Genomic DNA, 20,365 nt, shown 5'->3' with positions numbered 1-20,365 from the left:
AATTTTTCCATTTCTTATTGTCTCGCTTCCCATAATATTAAAGCAGATGCCCTTTTTCATATATATCCCAGTCCCAAGTCCTCCCCTGAGGTTGTTAATATACTACCCCCATCAGTTGTGGTCAGGCCCGCCGACAGGGGGGGACAAACGGGTATGTTGTCCCGGGCCCAGGAATGGGGAGGGCCCAGAACTGGGCTCTCATGAAGTTGCGATTAAATTATTTTATTTCATTTCAAAATGTGTTGATTTGGGGGAGAAATGTGCTATATTTGCATTCAATAAATTATTTCTAGATCTTTTGCCTTTATTGTCTTTGAAAAAGGCATCAAGAACCCCCTACCACCCCTAATGCAAAAATGGTTTGGTCTGACTCTTTGATTAAGGGGAAAAAAACGACATCGTTCGATCATAGTGCTTCGACAATCAGCGTGCGTGCCATTTGCCAACATACACAAGTCAGGAGCACAGAAAAGAAAAGAAAAGAGAAAAAGAGAGGAAGAAACCAAGAGACTCCGGGGCTCACTGCATAAATATTTTAAAAAAGATTCGGATGATGCAGCAGGTACTAGCAAAGGCAGTGGGGCAGCTGAGCCAGGTAAGACACAGCCAACTTTTTCCAGCCCCGTAAAGTAACCCCAACCAAGGCACACACGGCACACAATTCATGTTACAAATGAGGGGAGAGCAAGTCACACTGAACACCATATCAAACGCACAGGGCATTGAATCATTTCATAACCACAACGGCTTAATAACATTGTGTTTCATATATCTGATTGAAGCTAAGAATATTCACATTAGCCCGCAATCATATCCCGCCATTTCTCGAGCGGTGTGTTCTTCTCTGCTTTTCACACTGGACAGTACGCACGCACAGTATACAGTGGTGCTTGAAAGTTTGTGAACCCTTTAGAATTTTCTATATTTCTGCATAAATATGACCTAAAACATCATCAGATTTTCACACAAGTCCTAAAAGTAGATAAAGAGAACCTAGTTAAACAAATGAGACAAAAATATTATACTTGGTCATTTATTTATTGAGGAAAATGAGCCAATATTACATAGCTGTGAGTGGCAAAAGTATCTGAACCTTTGCTTTCAGTATCTGGTGTGACCCCCTTGTGCAGCAATAACTACAACTAAATGTTTCCGGTAACTGTTAATCAGTCCTGCACACCGGCTTGGAGGAATTTTAGCCCATTCCTCCGTACAGAACAGCTTCAACTCTGGGATGTTGGTGGGTTTCCTCACATGAACTGCTCGCTTCAGGTCCTTCCACAACATTTCGATTGGATTAAGGTCAGGACTTTGACTTGGCCATTCCAAAAAATTAACTTTGTTCTTCTTTAACCATTCTTTGGTAGAACGACTTGTGTGCTTAGGGTCATTGTCTTGCTGTATGACCCACCTTCTCTTGAGGTTCAGTTTATGGACAGATGTCCTGACATTTTCCTTTAGAATTCGCTGGTATAATTCAGAATTCATTGTTCCATCAATGATGGCAAGCCGTCCTGGCCCAGATGCAGCAAAACAGGCCCAAACCATGATACTACCACCACCATGTTTCACAGATGGGATAAGGTCCTTATGCTGGAATGCAGTGTTTTCCTTTCTTCAGACATAATGTTTCTCATTTAAACCAAAAAGTTCTATTTTGGTCTCATCCATCCACAAAACATTTTTCCAATAGCCTTCTGGCTTGTCCACGTGATCTTTAGCAAACTGCAGATGAGCAGCAATGTTCTTTTTGGAGAGCAGAGGCTTTCTCCTTGCAACCCTGCCATGCACACCATTGTTGTTCAGTGTTCTCCTGATGGTGGACTCATGAACATTAACATTAGCCAATGTGAGAGAGGCCTTCAGTTGTTTAGAAGTTACCCTGGGGTCCTTTGTGACCTCGCTGACTATTACACGCCTTGTTCTTGGAGTGATCTTTGTTGGTCGACCACTCCTGGGGAGGGTAACAATGGTCTTGAATTTCTTCCATTTGTACACAATCTGTCTGACTGTGGATTGGTGGAGTCCAAACTCTTTAGAGATGGTTCTGTAACCTTTTCAAGCCTGATGAGCATCAACAACGCTTTTTCTGAGGTCCTCAGAAATCTCCTTTGTTCGTGCCATGATACACTTCCACAAGCATGTGTTGTGAAGATCAGACTTTGATAGGTTCCTGTTCTTTAAATAAAACAGGGTGCCCACTCACACCTGATTGTCATCCCATTAATTGAAAACACCTGACTCTAATTTCACCTTCAAATTAACTGCTAATCCTAGAGGTTCACATACTTTTGCCACTCACAGATATGTAATATTGGATCATTTTCCTCAATAAATAAATGAGCAAGTATAATATTTTTGTCTCATTTGTTTAACTGGGTTCTCTTTATCTACGTTTAGGATTTGTGTGAAAATCCGATGATATTTTAGGTCATGTTTTATGCAAAAATATAGAAAATTCTAAAGGGTTCACAAACTTTCAAGCACCACTGTACTATGTTCGCCCCCAGCCCTGCCCAAAATCCCCCGTCCATCGCTGCTCCTTCAAGAGCACCCCAATCGCGTGATTATAGTAGACTATCCACGAGTTTAGGAAGGCATTGCAGGGGCTGTCGCATGCAGGCTTGGGGCATAACGGAATACATTTAATGGCGTTCGGTTAAAGGATACAAAATAACAGTAACCGCTTATTCCGTTACAGTACAGGGGGGAAAGATTCAGTGAAATTGGGGATTACTTCACAGGATCACAATGTGTGTGAGGTTGCTGGTTTTGGGCTTTTTTTTGTTAAAATGTTAAAACTGTAAAAATGTTGAAATGCTAAAATGAAATGGTTGTTGACCGGTTGAATGGTTTTTGAATACCTGTCATTTAAGGGTTGGAGTGAGTAGAGACTGGGATAAGAGAGGTAGGTGTGTGTGTGGGTTGGCCCGGGGGGGGGGGGGGGGGGGGGGGGTGTTAGGGGGGGCCCATTCAGAGCATTTTGTCCCGGGCCCAGCCAAAGCTGTCAGCAGCCCTGGTTGTGGTTGCCCCATTAGATGGGAAATAGATGAAGAGATCGACCAAGAACTATCTGTCACTCCTGCCCCTGAATCTTGCCCCATAGGGAGGAAGTATGTACCCACTCAATGCAGGGACAAATTAATTACGTGGGCCCACTCCTCGTTGACTTCTGGCTATCTGGGGGAGACATGTATGTACCAGTTATTGTCTGGCAGATATTGGTGGGAAAATATGCTGTCAGATATCCATAGATTTGTTTCCTCATGCACCACCTGTTCAAAGTGCAAAACACCCAAAACTCTCCCTGCCGGTAAACTCATGTCCTTGCCTATCCCTTCCCGTCCATGGTCACATATAGCAGTAGACTTTGCTACTGACGTGCCCCCCTCACAGAACTACATGGTCATTCTGACCATTGTTGATAGGTTCTCACGAGGAGTTAGATTTATTCCCTTCGTTAGCCTACCTACTGCCTTTCAGACAGCTGAAGCCCTTTTTAACTATGTGTTCCATATGTTTGGTATTCTAGAGGATATAGTATCTGATCGAGGGCCTCAATTCACCTCTCATGTATGGTCAGCATTCTTTGAGAGACTGGGAGTTAGCATCAGTCTCACCTCCGGTTACCATCCCCAGTCTAATGGTCAATGTGAAAGGGTCAACCAAGAACTGGGAAAGTTTTTGAGAATGTACTGTCACGATAATCAAGCCGACTGGTCAAACTATTTACCCTGGGCAGAAATGGCTCAAAACTCATTAACCAGCTCTGCTACAGGGCTCACACCCTTTCAGTGTATGCTGGGTTACCAACCCCCCTTAATGCCATGGTCTGCCATGCCCTCTGACAACCCGGCCATTGACAGTTGGATGCAATGGAGCAAGCAGGTCTGGGAACAGACCCACCAGCGGATCAAGAATGTCCTCCGCCGACACAAGAGGATGGTGGATCATCATAGAAGTGACACACCTACCTACCTCCCTGGGGACTGAGTGTGGCTGTCGACCCAGGACTTCAGGTTTCCTGAGGGAGGTAGAAAATTATTGCCCAAATACATTGGTCTGTTTAAAATTCTCCAGCGTATTAATGAGGTTACTTACAAATTAGATCTGCTGGTGCATTACCGTGTTTCTAACTCATTTCATGTATCTCTCTTGAAACCTGTTGTCTCAGGTCCGTTGGATGAGGCCACACCCGATGTTGCGTCCCCACCTCCGGTGTAAGTAGAAGGCACCCCGGTGTATGCTGTCCACCGGTTGCTGGACTCCAGAAGGAGAGGAGGGACTCTGCAGTACAGTACAGACTCTGCAGTCCCTCCACTCCAGAAGGAGAGGAGGGACTCTGGACTGGAAGGGCTATGGGCCTGAGGAGTGTAGCTGGGTTCCCGCACGAGATATCCTGGATCCGGGGTTGGTGGAGGAGTTCCATCAGTGTCATCCAGAGAAGCCTGCAACTCAGCCTAGGGGCCGTCCCAGGTGCTATGTGTCTAGCCTTCCCAGCAGTCTGTGCAACGGGGGTTCCAGGGGTCGTCTGTGGCGATGGCCCTCTGTCCAGCACCGCGGCAGTTCTGATGGCTCACTCAGGAGTGCTCCCGGCAGCGTGGGTGGTGGTCGTCATGGTCGTCCTCATCCCGGGGTACTGTCACACTTCCGGGCTCACCCAACACTCAGGACTCCACTTCCCACAATCCCCCTCACACACCAGTCACTACCACATGCACTCTGTCAGCCAACCCGGAACCACTTCCTAGGAGTGGTTCCCCCAAGTTCTAATCACCATCACCTGTACCTTTTTGTTTACATTTGTATTTATACCCCTTTGTTTCTTTTGTTCGTGGCACAGTATTGCCTCTACTTTTCATGAGCCTACTGAGCATTATATTACTGATTGCTTACCTGTGTATGACCCTTTCTGCATTCTGTTTTTTTCCCGTTTCATCTAGCTCTTGTGTTTGTTAGCCTGTTTCTCTTGCTTCATGGTTTTTCGATCCTCGCCTGTTTCCAGACCACGATTTGTCTAGCCCTCGTTACTGTGTTGGATCTCTTGGTATTGACCTGGCCAGAGTTTTGTACATTGTCTTCTTTCATTGTTCTCATTAAAACCTTGAGTTCATTCACAATCTGCGAGTGTCTGGTTTGTCACAGCCACGTTACATTTCATGACAACACCAAATCACAAAGTTGGAATGGTATGTTGAAATTAAAACTGAAAACAGATTTGTAAATGATCTTTTGCCTGTATTGCACTCAAAACAATACAACAGCACATTATTTGATGTTTTACCTTATGAATTTTATTTTATTCCAAAATAAACACAGTGCCCTTGGCAAAGGTAACTTACACTTCCATGATGGTAACATTAATGCAGAGAAGGACATTAAGATTTTGGAGCAACATTTGCTGCCTTCAAGACGACATCTTTTTCAGGGATATTTCAACAGGACAATGTAAAACCACATTCTGCACACATTACAAAGGCATGGCTGTGGAAGAACAGGGTGCCTGTTCCCTCTGTCCCTGATAGAGAATGTGTGGTGAATTTTGAAATGAAAAATATGACAACCCGTACTGTTGCACACCTTAAGACCCATTTGCAGGAAGAATGGGACAAAATAACACTTGAAACATTTCATCACTTGGTGTCTTCAGTCCATAAATGTCTTTTAAGTGTTGTGAGAAGGAACGGTAACATTACAAAATGGTAAATGCTTTATCGTGCCAACTTTTTTTGAAATGTGTTGCAAGAATCAAAATTGCAATGCGTTTATTTTGAAAAAAAAACATAAAATAAAATTCATGAGGTAATTGTCAGGACCCACAGAGACAGACAAGACAAGAACTCAATCCAGGGTGATTTATTGTAGCACACAGTGTCAAAGGCAACTTAGGAAATCTTCTCTTGGACATTCCATGGAAAAACTAAAACAAGCCAACAGGCAAAAGTTCAGAAGAGAGCTCGTACCATACTTGAAGAACAAAGGAACACCAAACATCAACAAAGGAAGGTTATTCGGTACGGTTTCAGTGTCAGAGTCCAAGAGTCTTGTGGCATCCGGTGAAGAGGTCGGAGACAGAGTGCTGGGTGAGTGGGACTTAAGTAGGGAGCAGTCTAATGACATGCAGGTGAGTGATGACCAATCAGGAGAGAGAGAGAAGGAGCAGTGGGGACAGATTGGTTAATTAGTAAATTGGGGAGAGTGAGCGGGCAGGTGTGGTAGAGTGGGACTGATTGGCAGTTTGGGAACCTGGCCTGGCTGTGACAGTAATGCATCAAATAATGTGCTGTTGTATTGTTTTGAGTGCAATACAAGTCAAAGATTGTTTACAAATAATTGCTTTCAGTTGTAATTTTAATTTCAACATAACATCCCAACTTTTTCTGGTTTGAGGTTGTATTATCAATAAATATAATTCTTATTATTTAATGTTAAATATTATATGATTAAGTATTAAATATTTAAAATAGATGGATATGCTTTATTGAGCCCCAGGGGGGAATTTGGGAAAGCCTTTATTCAAAACATATACATTATAATACAGTGAAATTCTTTCTTCACATATCCCAGCTTGTTGGATGTTGGGGTCAGAGTGCAGGGTCAGTCATTATGCAGCACTCCTGGAGCAGAGAAGATTAGGGTTGCTCAAGGGCCCAACAGTGGCTTGGTGCTGCTGGGGTTTGACCCCCTGACCTTTTTGTTGAACCCAACAACAGCCCCGTCAGTGGTCATGATTAAAATATAAAGAATAGTATGGGAAAAAAAAACAAGGCTGGGGTTTATTTCTTTCTAGTACTGACTGCCTATCAGTGATTATCATATCAGATGATTACACAGAGCAGTGTGCCCCAAGACTTTATCTCCATTTGGACTGAGGAGAAACTAAAAGTAGATAGACTAAGCACACATTGCCCAAACTAAACAAAAGGATAGATGACGGAAGTGTAAGTTTAGTGTTTTTTGTGAATGAAAAGGTTACAACTTTTTGTATTTGGAGGAAACATGACATGAACCAAGTATGGCACGATGGACTTGTTAAATGCTTAGAAAAGAAATATAAATCCTCTATGAAGTTGTCTGTCTTTAAGTGTGTGTAATAGTTTGCCCCACATCATTTCTTATTATACTTTTGAGACTTCTAATGTATTGCTCAACCCTAAAAATTTCACTGTTGAGCTACTGATAAATAGTAGAGTTTAGCCTACCATGATGGTAATATCATAAACAGCTGTCACTGTTGTCTAGTTTCCAGATGCAAATGTTGTTTACAGTGGTATAACCAACCCTGTAACCACATCAGTGGGCAAGCAGAGACCTTTGGTTGGTTGTTCAGGCTACTGACAGCTATATTTTAACTTAAGATTGTACAAAGGGGTGAATGAATACTGCTAATACAATTAAAATATTTACTTAAGACAGAAGTAAATAGATTGGATTCAGCTTCCAGGGGGGATACAGTAACTCAAATAATTACTCTTTAGGGCTGTGGTGAGCAGAACAACATCTCAGAACATGCTCAAAACATCTAATCTTCAGGTGGATGGGGTATAAAAGCAGAAGACCACATTAAGTTTAACTGCTGTCAGCCAAGAAAAGGCATCTGTGGCTATCATGGACACAGGCTCACAGAATCGGAGCAGCTGAAGATTAGAAAAACAAATCACCACCTGGTCTTATTTCAGTCTTCAACTGTCTCTAGTTTCAGTGAGTCTGTGCCCACGATGGCCTCAGATTCTTGTTCTTGGCTGACAGGACTGGAACCTGATGTGGTCTTTCAGCCTGTAGACCCTCTACACAGTGTGTGTGTGTGTGTGTGTGTGTGTGTGTGTGTGTGTGTGAGAGAGAGAGAGAGAGAGAGAGAGAGAGAGAGAAAATCCCAGATCAGCAGTTTAAGAAATGTGCAAACCAGCCCATCTAATATCATCAACTATGTCATGGTTAACTCACTGAGATCAGACTTTCTCCCATTTGGATGTTTGATGTGAACATTAACTGAAGCTCTTGACCTGTATCTGCGTGATTGTTTTGCATTGCACTGCTGCCACATAATTGCATGAAGTGGTCGGTGAGTGCATAGGCTACTTATACTGTAGAAGTATATACATAATTTAGATATGCCTTCCAAACACATTTTGGTTAAGTTACTGTCTGTGAAAGTTTAGTCCATAAACTTAATGATTTGGATCATTATTGCAATTCTGAATGCGTGGCGATTACAGGGCTGTGAAAGGAGCAATGGGAGGGCTGAAGCTGACTACTCCCTGCTCCAGTTCCCTCCCTCCACTCATCCCTCCCTTCTTCCCTCCTTCCCAGTGAAGATCTTTGCCTTGCCCTGTACGCAGCCATTCTCCACAGTCCGAAGTTACGACCACACAGCAAAGAGAGAGAGAGAGAGAGACAAAAAGTGAGAGGGAGGGAGGAAGAGAGAAGAAGAAAAGAAAAGTCATTGAAGGCAAAGAAAGTAAAAAAAAAGACATCATTAGACGGTTGGGACAGAAAACTTTCGGCCGCTGTGGCAGAAAGGCATGAGCAACGGAGGATGCTCATGCCACGGTATTAAACCTTTTTGGAAGCAGAGAACTGCTCCCAGGTAGGAAAAAAACCCTCTTGTTTACGTTTCCCTAAAATTCTTACTACTTTGCAAGATTGTAATTAAAAGGAGTTAAAGGAATCGTTATAATGCGCCACGAATAGATTGCTGTTCATTTAAGAAGCCCTCAGGAGGTGCAGCTGTGAACACAAGGGCCACAGTGGGTGTGTATGTGTTTGCAGAATTGACATGCCTGTTAAGCGTGTTTTTCCCGAGAACTGACATTGAAATATTCATTTTCTTTTAAATAAAGTGTAACCTGTGAACTGAATAGTTATAAAGTCCTGTTGGAAAGGTAGACCGAGTGCGAGAAGATGCTAAGTTTCTAAAACACAACAAAAGGCTTAAAGTTAACCCCGAGCTTAAGGTGCTTTGCCAACTAATTGTAAGGGAAATTTTTGTATAGTTTGCATGTCATGCAAACTTTGTCACCACGCCCTTGTAGTCAGGAGAGAAAAAAAAAGTCCTTGTAGCAGCCCTGTTCAGCGTGGCGGTGCAACGTGGATGAAGTCGGTGTGGCTCGTGCGAGTCAACTGCGCACACACTCAGTGTGAGGGCTGAAAAAGTTTTAAAACTTTAAAACTCTTGTGATATTACGTAATTCTTCTCGTTTAATCGAAAACCTAGAAATTAGCCTTGTCTTTATTTATGCTGTGTGTTTGTGTAATATAGTCTCGCACATTTTTACCAAATGTGGTTACATCCCAGGTTTTTTTCTTTTTTGAACATGAACTGGCTTTAAAAGTGTGGAAAATGGATGTTGTGTCTTGGACATGGTATAGTACACTTGGAGAGGTTTTCTTAAACCAAATGTAATAAAATGGGTGTAGTTTTCAGACTACTAGTCCATTTTATGCCATGATTCTTCTTGCCTCAGGATTGTAGCCAGGGTGTGGGGAGTGAGTGGGGTGGGGGTTGGAAGAGAGGGGTGGGTGATGGAATGTAGTGGTTTGGAAAGACTTACTAATTGAAACCAGGTCTGAAGCATATAGTGGGGAAAATAAGCACATGTTGCTAAAAGAAACAAAAATGAGACATTTTATTCACAATTTGCTCTTATGTTACTTTAAATTTACTTTAAGCAGACTGGCTTAAAGGCAAATATTTTAGTAAGAAATGTGTCCATAAGTGGGCATAAGCAACAGAAGCAAAGTTTCAGAAGTTTTCCTTTCGAAAAAGTCAAAAGTTAGACTGGACTGTAGAAGTTTTTATTATTTAAAAAAAAATGATTATTCTTATTTTTACTTTGGAGTAAAACCTTGACTCAACAGAGGAACTGTACATTTGTATCCCATCCCCCTATGCTGCCACACCCTTCTTGTTCTCTTTTCAAGTCAAGCCTATCCCTATATTGCAATGCCTGATGACCTGTTACTAGTCTGTGCAGGATAAATAAAAGATTTCCATTTTCAAAAGGTGCTTTTGCAAGATTCATAGGTAACTTTGTTTGAGATTGTATGACATTTGGGGGAACTGTCAAGATTCAACAGTGGGCTGTTATTATCTTGTCATTAATACGTTATCGATTGCTTATGTGCCTCAGCACTATAAGATTGTTGGCTAGACTGCAATTCTTAATGATACTGGACCAAAATGTCGTAGTCTTAATTCAGGCTCAGAGTTGTGGTTGAAGCATCCTTGCTCAATGGAACTGATCTCCGATAGAGTAACTGCTTTCTCCTGTTGATAGTGTAGAAAGGATGGGTGCATTTGAGGAGTTTGTTGTACCACTGTGAAACGGAAAGAGTTTGGACTTGTGCACACTTCCTCTGTCATTTCCTTATAGGCTTGTAGAGGGTTTGCCATCTTCACCATTTGGAGAACAGTAGATGAGGAACAACCTTCTTAACAACCGAGTGGTGAAATTATTGTTTACCAGGTTTTTTTAAGGATCAAACAGTCCCGTGATTACTGAAAGCATTCAGACACCTAGAAACTTGTCTTTACTTTACTTTGAATATCCATCACAGTTAAAGTGATTTGGCTGGTTCTGGCAGGCATATATACATATATTATGACCAGCTTTAATTTTGATGCCTCCAAGCATTTGATACTGTCATTATTGCATTATTAAGCCATTGTTGCATTATTTCGCTATGTTTCAGCTTGTCCAGACTAAGCTATGGTTGAGAAACACTGACTCTGAATGTTCGGAAAAGTTTGCCAAAGATCAAGTGACGCCAACATCTTAATGACTCAGAATCATACAATTTTCCATGTGGCCTGATTCTGTTGCATGCATAGTCTGGGACATGTATGGTGGAGTATAATATTTGTGGATCAGTTTTAAGTTGCTTTTTAAAAAAAAGTGATTTCCCCCCTTACGTTTTGGCAATCAGAATTAAGAACTAATAGTGAATGGCTAATTTAAGTGTATACTCATGGCAAAGGAAAGAAAATAAGGTTTAAAAATGAAAATTAAGTGTAAATATAGTCTAATTATGCATCACTTTAGATCTTACAGCATGGAAAAAAGACATCTAAATACATAACATTGCATATAGCTGTTAGCTATTAAAGGGGTGTGGTAGCATCACGAGCAGTATAAAATTGTGGGCAGAATCCATGCAAGAATAAACATGAACAAAAGATTAGAATAGCATTTAGTCCTTCATTGTTAGCCAACATATGAATGTTGTAAGTGATACTCGACTGCACATGAGCTGGTGTTCAACTCACATCATGCCCGCCTAGTTTATTGATAGAACTGTTGCAACAAGATGAACACTGTATTATGTGTTCAATATCAATGGATTCCAGTGGCAGCATGTTCAACATCCTTTCTTTGCAAATCCTTTTGTGGTCCCTCATAATCCAGTCGTAATTACTGGATGACAAAAATGGTCAGAGTTTGAAACAGCAAATACAGTTTATGTTAGGGGAAGATGTCAGAAGAGATGTATTGCAAGTCTATCCTGTCTGTGTCTTAGGCAGTGTTGGGCACGTTACTTTCAAAAAGTAATTAGTTATAGTTACTAGTTACTTTTCCCAAAAAGTAACTGAGTTAGTAACGGAGTTACTTTGTCATAAAAGTAACTAATTACCAGGGAAAGTAATTATTCCGTTACATTTTGTTCCCCCTCAAAAAAAATCAAATTCAATTAGTGTAATCATAATAAAAGTGAATGTTAAATGTGTTTAATGACTGAAATGGACACTTAACAGAACCAATTAGTAACGTTATCTACACTATATTAATATTTTTGTGGGACAATGTGAGATAAGACATCTATCAAATTTAATATATTTTTGTAGTTATTAAAATTATGTTACTAATTACTGGCCACTGACGAGGACAAACGCTTTGTTCCTCGACATAATGTGCATTGCACGTAAACACTCTTGCCTTTTATTTCAAGTAATGAAAAGTAATGGCTGTATTTCCAATGTGAAAGCGCAGTGCTGGGCTGACCGCTCGCCATCGCTGTGTCTTCCGATTGAAAGAGCGCGCAGTAGTGCAGTAGGCGTGGCCTACCTACGTATGTTGTCCAAATCTACTCTGATTGGCTTACAGTGCCGTTGTCTCATGTCTCCCCGCCCCACAGGAAAGCAGAGGAAAGAAAGGCTGAACGAGCAGCGTGCCAGATGAGAACAGCTTTAATAAAGTAACGCATAGTATTTTATTGTAAGTAACAGGAACGGCGTTATAACGATGTAAAAAGTAATTAGTTAGATTACTCGTTACTAAAAAAAGTAACGCTGTTAGTAACGCCGTTTATTTCTAACGCCGTTATTCCCATCACTGGTCTTAGGTTATCAAAGTTAAAGACATGCCCAATGTATTTCATAGGAAGTTATCTCTTATCTTTAGGAACATTTTCTCCATAAAATCTCAGGTATGTACAGAATTAAGTGGTTTGTAATAGCATGGTGGATAACACTAGGCATGATCAAACAAGTATTTCCTTCTTCTCTGTTTTTCATACCCTGTGAAGTGGAACAAAATGGTGTCAAAATGCCTTGCTGTATGTCAGGTGTGGTGTAATCTTTAAACATATAGACAAGTTCTATATGTATGACTAATAACAGACTTATCAGTAGTTCACATTAAATCCCTAAAATTCTAACAGTAATGTGGACTAGTGCTCAGTATTTGAAACATTTGCATATTTTGAGAGATTTGTCTATGATTTATAAAGTTCACCTTGAATTTAACTTCTATTTTCAAACATTATAATTTAATTACATATATAAATCTAATATACTGAAAAAGGTGTTCACTGCACACTTTGGTGAACTAATTTTAATATTGTGTTTTCATCAGTCTTCAGTTAGTTATTGTTAGACACTAATTATTTCATGCTAATTAACTGTTCAAACCAGCCACTAGGGCTCTCTGTTTCTCACGCCTCCCATTTATAAAAACATCCATTTGCAAGGTGTTACACTTTTCACTTCTTCAGCATGATATACATTGTTCTTTTTTTTAGACTATATATTCTGTCTTACTGCCTCAATAAAATGCTACTTTTTGGCTTTCTAAGTTTTCTCTGAATTATTTTTATGAATTTAGTGACTGATGGTGATAATAGCTTTAGTGCACTCTATACTTGTGTTCATTGTTTTTCTATTTGATGTCTACAGAAGCTCTTTGTAGAGGATGTTGCTGATGTGGACTTTCAGTTTAGTTTGTCTGGCAGATCAATTGAAATAGGAATTATTCTTAATTTTCCATAAGTGAATTAGCATGTAATATGGAATATATCATTGAAGTACAGATGCATAACATCATAGACCCAGTATATTTATTGCCTGATGATGCATGTCTTTCATAGTTATGAGTGAAAAAGTTCGACAAACAGAATAAGAATATCCTGTGTGAACAGAGTGATTGGGCAGATTATACGACATTGCTTTGGAGTTAGTCAATGTAGGAGAGGCTGGGCTTTATTCCAAATAGCCTGACGGCTACATCGAGGAATGTGTGGGACTGGAGGCCAGGGTGGGGCGGTTAAATCTCTTTGCAGTGAACACTGAATAGATGGCATGCTCATGGCTGTGTGTGCATTTTTAAATATAGGGTGTCCTACATTTTTAGATGCATAATGTGATGAGTAGGACCCATCATAGGTCACTTATATATCACAAGGCCTTTTTCTTTACCTTGCAAAGTCTTATGTCACATGTTTAATACACAGTTTATATTGAGGCCCCATTGATTTTATATAAGCTCTTATACATCTACGTAAGATCTTGCGGGCCATTACTGTAATTTGTTGGCTGCAGCTTTAGCACAGAAGCAGCAGAATTAGTATAAATGAGTAGAAGTCTCTTGTATGTCAGTCTTTTCAGTTTACACAGCTGCTCTGCCTCATGTTATTCTATGCAAACACAATGACAAGCTCATCCAGCCTGGCCTTTATCACCACACATCCATGTCTATTTCAGTCGCAGCGCTGGAATAACTAGCATTATAATGAAACAGTAGACTAGTGAGAGGTTCTGACTATGGTTTCATAATCATGGTTGATATTGAAGTTTGCATAGTTGAGACATGAGCAACAGGGACATTCCTCTTTGTGGTTGTCAGTGAAGAATTCTGAACTGTTGATAGTGCCAACATAGTGAAAGCCACCTATTCCATTTCCTGTATCTAGATGAGGTGTAAAACTTGACATACATAATTAAATAGTTCTCATTATAAAAAAAGTAACTTGTTTTACAGATATTATTAGGATTAATAATAATAATAATAATAATAATAATAATAATAATAATAATAATGAATGTAATTGAATTTAAGGAAAATGTAATTATTGTAAACTAAACCAATGTGTCCAGTGATTTATATGTTAAAATTCTAGTATTTAAAACATAGAGTATAGCTGTATTTACATTCATCCAAATTACTATTTTGTTGGCATTCAGAATGATCATTAGGAGATAAAAGTCAGCCATGCTGGAAAGACTTAATTACAGTTGTTTTGCATGGGCAGGTCTCCACTGGCTAATACTTGTCTATGCTGACTGTAGCATTTGTTTTCATTGTCAGTGGATGACATGGGATGTTTTTGTCCCTTTTCTGTTGCCCTGTGTACTTGTCTTGAAAAAAAAGGTACTGTGTATAAAAGGAACAGAAAACACTGATATCCTAAAAAAACATTTCTCAGTTATTATCTTTGACTGTTTTAGAGACACGTTCTTCCTGTCTCATTACCTTTTTGACATAGTACTGGGCATCAGCTATGAAAACCTGTGCTAATGTTAAGTCAAATACAGTAATATAATGGCTTAGAAATACTGAGACATGGTAAATCTTTTTAGTGTTTGGAACCATCTAATCATTTGTTAGCATGACACCTGCACAAAAAAACTTTTTTTTTTTACAAAATTGAATTACACTCGATAATATCACAGTACATGCAGCACACATGTATATATGTAAAAAAAATTGTTTTATGATTGTGTGTTTCTTTGCACATATAATACCACACATACTAGTACTATATTATAACCACCGATAAGATTTCCCACAAAACATGTGGCAGATTTTTTTTTTTGCATTCAAACCAATTTTAGAGCTAAATTTCTTTGTTTTTATTGGTAGAGATAATTTTACCATAGCTGATGTTTTCCACAGTAGGTTACTTTCGTCATTGTTTTGACACACTAAAAGGCATGTCTAAGAAACCAAGAAATTCCATACATTTGACATGCAGTAGTGACCATAAATCAGATATTTCTTTGTTATTCAGTTATCAGTTTGTGGTGGTTCATATATTTTGAGATACATCATGTTTTAAGACAGCTAACAAAATAAGAATCACAAATCAAATTAAAACGAACTTAATTCAGTAATCACATATGTTGTTTGACTTTTATTACACTGACATAGCCAATGGAATAACAATTCATCTATATCTACACCTCAGCAACTACTTAGGTTTAGTGTGTGGTGAAAAGTTATAGTGACAACGTGGTATAGTGTCTATGAAAGAACCTTTCCAAACGATGATGTTTGTGTTGACTAGTTGCTGACATTGGCATTGGTTTTAAAACATTGCCAGAGGCAGAACACAAAACTGGACATTCAATTGCTACAGACTTGATGAAAACCAAAAGGATAGACTGTATTGTTTAATTTAAGCAAGGTATAGCTTGTTGGATAATGAAGTATGCTTCTTTATATGTAGTGCTGGAGTATAAAATATGGGATTTACATGATTTGATGTTTACATAGTTGCATCAGTCTCCATAATAACACTGTGATGGCTGCGATGTGTGGTTATTGGTTAAATTAACTTGAATATGATATGAAATTAACATTTAACCATTTCCATTAATGTTTATTCAGGCTCTATACATACATTTTAAAGAGCTTGATAAAATGGGTAGATCTGGTACAATGTAGTAGGTGATTTATTTATAGGGCATATTTCAGTTCGTCATCATTTAAATGTGTGGGCAACCTGCTTAATAATCAAACTAATAATTTCATCATGTGTGGTAATTAAATTACTGAAAAAAAAGACAGCAGTTGTTTCTTAAAACATTGCAATAGGATGTTTGGGTGTGGGTGGCTCAGAGAAAGGCTCAGGCTTATGTAAAGGAATGCTGTCTGTACTATGTTTGTGCAGGATCTCTTTCAGTCACTGTCGCCCTCTGAGGGCAAAGCAGAGAAAGTGGAGTGCAAAGGGTGGGGTCCTGTTTTCATTGGCCTAAAGCACTATAGTATTTCCAGATTTTTATGGGCATCACTAATATGAAAAGTAATGTCAGTAATAGTTTTGTTAAATTTATAAAATTACCACATTGTCAACATTGGATTGCAGGGATATAATTTTTTTAATTCATACATCTTTGTAATTTTTGATATGTGTAATATTATGCACATTTTCTCTTTACTTTTTTTTTCAGAAACAGAAGAGAGGTGTAGCAGTGGAGGGTATCCGGTAGTGCTTCAGCACCCGGTATGTTCCTTGTTTTTCTTTTTATGTTTGAAAAACGTCAGATTTTGGTTAAAATCATTCTTACAGAGGAGCACCTCACAAACATTTCGTACCATCTATGCATTGTTCAACTGTGGTTGTTACCATAGATTTCTTATTAAATTTGTAAAAATGTAATGTATATAGAAAATATAATGTATATAATATAAAATCACCTAGGTTGTCACATCAATAACGTTCATTTGTTATTAGGACACATTTCTATTTTCATTATCTTAAGTGTTTAGTGCAGCATTTATTATAAAGTGTGAGAATCAACATATGCCACGTAAGCCTTTAAAATATCATAGTAAATCACAGGTAAATTATTAAACCAAAACTTGGAACGTTGGCCATGAAAGCCATGCTTGACTGCAGTAAAAGGCTTGCACTGGGAAATTTGACACTTCTTACCCGCTCTTCTTCCCTCATACCATGACTTGGCCACCTGTTCACAATGTCAGCTTCCCCATGTGACACTGCTTGCTTGAACTGTGATTTAAAGCTAAATACCAACACTTATAAAGATGGCAAAGAATAATACATGCGTCCCAGAAACATGTAGGCCTACTCTCTGTGATCCAGTACTATAATTACTCAAGCGTGTCTGTTTTCTTTTCTGGCAGTTATTCTTAATTCTTTGTTTCTGTCTATCTCCTCTCACTCAGTTCAGTTTCATTTTGTCCTATAATTATCAGGCGAAATATATTGAAATTACAAAAGGTAAACATGTACAGATTTCTCCTGCCACTTGCAGTCCTTGGACTTATTACCAGGAAGTTGTCAAAACCATGAAAACATGTTGATTAAAAAGGAGGTAAGGAGACTGTTCTGGCATTGTGATAAAACATGTTTGAGAAAGGAGAAGAATAACAAGCCACCCCTACACTTGCTGGGAGTTGAAATGCAGCACTGCTAGGTGTTCCCTCCTGTTGCTTTTGTAATCATCCATCCCAGACATAAAAAACAATGAACCTTGCTTCAGATGTAGTATACACAAATTCCATTGGTCCCTTTCCCTTAGGAGACTCTAAAGACAATTATAGTTTATAAAATATTTCATATAATAGAGAGAACAGAGAGAGTTTCAGAGTAAGAGTTTATCCACTCTGTAGAATGCAACTAATTTGCACAAATCTCGTAGGTTTTGCATGGGCATCTTGTATGTGTTATAAAATGCTACGATATATTTTTAATTTGCTGTAGCCATATTTGAGGGCAGACCTAATTTTTGTTGGAAGTCTTGTCGACCTACTAACCATGCATTTTACGTTGGCACTACACATTTTATTGTCAGAGTATAATGTTACATGTAACCATTTAAAAATGTGCAAAAAGAACAAGCTTCTTTTTTTCTTTACGTGAAAATACAGATGAGCCAACTGACATGAATCTAAAAAGATTAATAATTGTGCAGGTGTTTTGAACTCTCTGCTGTTCACGGCCACACCCTAGAAGCCCTGCCCCCTTCCCCCATCTCACAATAGTTATATTTTAGCTGGTGCTTTTACCTCTACTTTCCCTCCTGAAAGAAGTCAAAGTAAATGCAGGAATGTTTTGAGTTCATTAATGTGAAATAAAATCTAGATAAGACAACATTAGACAAATAGACAGTTAACATCAACTGTTTTATAAGGTACGGCACTGAAAATTGTCAAAATGCCTTTCATCTCATTATCTCTAGCCGCTTTATCCTTCTACAGGGTCGCAGGCAAGTTGAGCCTATCCCAGCTGACTACAGGCGAAAGGCGGGGTACACCCTGGACAAGTCGCCAGGTCATCACAGGGCTGACACATAGACACAGACAACCATTCACACTCACATTCACACCTACGGTCAATTTAGAGTCACCAGTTAACCTAACCTGCATGTCTTTGGACTGTGGGGGAAACCGGAGCACCCGGAGGAAACCCACTCGGACACGGGGAGAACATGCAAACTCCGCACAGAAAGGCCCTCGCTGGCCACGGGGCTCGAACCCGGACCTTCTTGCTGTGAGGTGACAGCGCTAACCACTACACCACCGTGCCACCCCAACACTTTACAAATAATTTTAATGGCAATAAAGTGATTAAAATGCTGTTTGTGCTCCTGTGGCAGTCATCGCAGTGAATGGGGTAGAAACAGATGTGTGCGTATATACAGGGTTTTATGGTAACCATGAGGCCAGGTGCTTGAGGTTGGCAGGTTTTGTTTTTGTGAACAATTTACTTCACTACCTAGTAATGGTCAAGGCTTAAAAAAAATAAGAATATTATGGACTACATTTTGGGAGTAGAATTGTACATGTTCCTAAATTTTGGATGGTTTATATTATAATGTACATAATGACATGGCTTGTGACTGACTGGTGCCCTGTCCAGGGAGCACTCCTGTCTTGCATCCAGTTTAACCCAGCATAGGTTCTGGATCCACTGTGACCCAGGTCAGAATATGTGGGTATTGAAGACTAATGAATGAAATTAGTTACATTGGTGCATGATGCGTTATTTAAACTTTTGTTAATTGTTAATGTTGATTCTGATTGGGAGAGTTTCCATGCTTAAACCCTTAAACTTCAAAAAGCCATCATCTGAAGAGTCTTGTGTTTGCTACGACACTCCTTTAAATCACCATTATAGTTGTATAATGGTGGTTTATTTACCTGTGGGTCGCAGCCCTCCAGTGGGGTGTGATGGTACTGCACATGGTCCATCTCTCTCTCTCTCTCTCTCTCTCTCTCTCTCTCTCTCTCTCTCTCTCACACACACACACACACGTCACAAGTTATATAAATAATAAATAATTTAAATCATATATAAACTTCACATTACAGGTGGCCTGTTTCTAACATTGCTATTGTAGTTATTGTATTACAAATGTTGTTTTAAATGTTGCCACAACAGAGAATCCGTTTCATTATTTTTGGGTTGTTATTCACTTTATGGAGCTCTTCATGTTACAATAGATATGTTATAATTACACTGATTTGCAATATCTGTGCAGGAAATATCCATGAGACATTTTAAGCCTCAGTACTTATGATTCATGCCTGAACTACTGGTTGTTACTGGAACCATGTGGTCAGAGATTTGAATAACATCCTGTTCTCTGATATTTAGTGTTTCATGACTTGCCTATGGCGCGTGAGGGGATTATATTTGATAGATTGCTTTCAGAAAAAGAGGGAAGATACAGGTATGATCTGATTTATTGCCACTCACAGATTGTCAGCAAAAATGATAGTTACGTACGTAACTGTGGTTCTCCAGACCTCAAACATCGTCAACCTTCTGGACTCCTCTTTGTCTGTGTGCACACATGCTGAGAGATAATGACATCTCATCTCATTATCTCTAGCCGCTTTATCCTGTTCTACAGGGTCGCAGGCAAGCTGGAGCCTATCCCAGCTGACTATGGGCGAAAGGCGGGGTACACCCTGGACAAGTCGCCAGGTCATCACAGGGCTGACACATAGACACAGACAACCATTCACACTCACATTCACACCTATGGTAAATTTAGAGTCACCAGTTAACCTAACCTGCATGTCTTTGGACTGTGGGGGAAACCGGAGCACTCGGAGGAAACCCACTCGGACACGGGGAGAACATGCAAACTGTGCACAGAAAGGCCCTCGCCGGCCACGGGGCTCGAACCCGGACCTTCTTGCTGTGAGGCGACAGCGCTAACCACTAAACCACCGTGCCCGCCAGATAATGACACACTCAAAAAAATAAAACATTGGATTTACTTAACCAAGTTATGGCAACCGGTCCCACAAAACTGTGTTAATTTAGATGTATTGAATACAGTTATGTTTTGAATAACTCAACATAACTGTATTCAATACATCTAAATTAACACAGT

General features: G+C 39.6%; 1 protein-coding gene across 7 annotated transcripts in view; it reads left to right on the top strand.

Moving 5' to 3' along the window:
* The first annotated feature begins 8,325 nt into the window (after positions 1-8,325).
* ahnak (AHNAK nucleoprotein) overlaps positions 8,326-20,365 on the top strand; it is a 46,135-nt gene continuing 34,095 nt past the window's right edge. For all 7 annotated transcript variants that reach the window (XM_060927985.1, XM_060927990.1, XM_060927986.1 and 4 more), the window contains exons 1-2: positions 8,326-8,587; positions 16,445-16,497. The gene's annotated coding sequence lies outside the window, so the exon portion shown is untranslated. The remainder of the gene's footprint in view (positions 8,588-16,444; positions 16,498-20,365) is intronic.

This window comes from Neoarius graeffei, chromosome 8 (assembly GCF_027579695.1).
Source record: "Neoarius graeffei isolate fNeoGra1 chromosome 8, fNeoGra1.pri, whole genome shotgun sequence".
NCBI lineage: Eukaryota > Metazoa > Chordata > Actinopteri > Siluriformes > Ariidae > Neoarius > Neoarius graeffei.
Note: the sequence above shows the minus strand (reverse complement) of the source record. Positions and strands in the feature narration are given on the sequence as shown.